Genomic DNA, 2,032 nt, shown 5'->3' on the forward strand with positions numbered 1-2,032 from the left:
GGGATTGCTGGAGCGGCCGCAGCGCAACCCGTGGTCGCCGTTACGCAGGTCAGACACAGGGGGTTGTAACAATTGGATTTTAAAATCTATTTATCCTGCTCTCCCAGCTTCACGGAAATCGCTGGGCTGCGTGTGCGCAAAGCGCCCCACCATCGGCTCAGCACCGCGTTCTCACGCTCTCTGACCCTTTCGGTGGGGGGTAGCTTTGTTCGGACCCTCTCCCGTGACACCCCATGGAGCCCGCTCCTGCTCTCACAGCTGACAGCCCTCCCGGCCCGCACCCCTAACTGGGAATTTCCCTTCCTTCCTCCTTCCACAGCGTTCCCGGCGCAGGATGTTTGTGCTCTCCCCCACGTCTGCGCCGGACAAGCCGGGGGCAGGAGAGGGCTCGGTGGCGTGGGGGTTCCTCTGACGCGGCGTCCCCCGCTGCGGCCCTTTCTCTCCACCCCAGCTTGGGACGCTCCAAGCACGGAGCGAATGACCTGTGGCGTGCGGGCAGCACCCACAAACGAACCGCGCCGCTTCCTGCGCTTGGGCTCGGCCGTTTGGAAAGGGAAGTTACCAGCCGGTTGGAAAATCTTGCCCCGCAGCCAACCGAAGGCAGGTTTTACCTAGCAGCTGCGTGTTCGACACGGGCCTTTCGGAAGCGCAGGGGGAGACTGAAGGATTTTCACTGTTCCGGTTCAAAGTGAACATTTCGGGCACCTCCCAACCACAGCAGTACAGTCTATTCCTGACACACATGCCTGTTTCTTTCCCCAGTCCCTGGGCACGTCGTTTTATGGTAGCTCCGTGCTTCCTTCGTGGAGTTAAGAGCAGGGTTTAGTAGCTCGGAGGCAGGAAATCCTGTATTTTCGCAGCTCTCAGGATTTCGTGTTGTTTGACCTCACCAATACTTAACTCCTGCAGCAGATGGGCCCAAGGGAACGCGTCGGATGGTTACAAGACAAAAAGCGTGGGCGAATTTAGGTTGCTTCTGGTAAAACAAATGTGGGAGAGCAGGGAGGTGAAGACGGCCAGAGCGATGGAATTCTCTGTATACAGCTGGACTCTGCAGGCCGCATCCCCAGGCGGATGCTGTCCAGCCTAGACCCCAGTTGTGGCAGCCCCAATGCCCCTCTGATCACCTCCGAGCGCTCTGACCGACTGATTTTGGGTCCTGCTGTATTTTCAGCCCGAGTCAGCAGGGGATTTTAGCGGCTGTTGTGGCCGGACTTGCTTTTCTCCATCTGTTTTGCTGGTGAGCCTGCTTTCACAGAACTACGGAACAGCCTGGGTTGGAAGGGACCTCGAGAGGTCGCCTGGGGCAACCTCTCCCGGGAAAGGCAGCCTTCCTGCGGTGTAGCTCCCGCCACTGAACGGGGAGGGCACCGGGAATGGCAGAAGAGCTGACCGGAGAGTAGGGAGGAGTTCAAGGGCAGAGTTCCTGAAAGTGGCAATGCTCTCGGAGGAAGAGGTCTCAAGATCCTCTTTTCCCTTTATGTAAACCCAACACTCGTACAGTTTGGTGTCAGCTCTTGCTGTAAGCAGCAACTGGTCGTGCTGTCCATAGATTTTGTTCTCGAGAGATTCCATGTCCTTCCCAGTTGCCTGCCTCTGGATTCTCCTGCCGGGGAGAGGCTTCATTTTGCAGAGCACGTGTTGGCTGCATCCAACGGGGACAGCATTCCTGTGCTCCAAGGTGAGCGGTTTCTGTGGCGAAGCGAAGCCTGTGAATAGAAGTCGGTGTCTGGACGTGTGTTTAAAATTGGTTCTTGGCTTTGAAACAGCGGGCTGCAGTGGGTGCGTGTTCCGGCAGTATGAACCAAGAGACCGGACTTGCTGCCCACGGGAATCTTTCCCGGTATGGAGCCAGGTGTTGGCTGCGCGCTGATGACCCACCGGCACCTCGCCGCTTTGGTCCCGCTGCCACAGTGGATGCCGAACGGCTCGCTCCCTGCACAGCATTCCCACGCCGCGCCTTCCCACCTGGCTAACCCGGTGCGTGTTGATGCGGGAAGAGCCGAGGAGAGGGGCTGGCCTGCGGCGGGAG

Source organism: Eurypyga helias, unplaced genomic scaffold (assembly GCF_000690775.1).
Source record: "Eurypyga helias isolate BGI_N326 unplaced genomic scaffold, ASM69077v1 scaffold12620, whole genome shotgun sequence".
Classification (NCBI taxonomy): Eukaryota; Metazoa; Chordata; class Aves; order Eurypygiformes; family Eurypygidae; genus Eurypyga; species Eurypyga helias.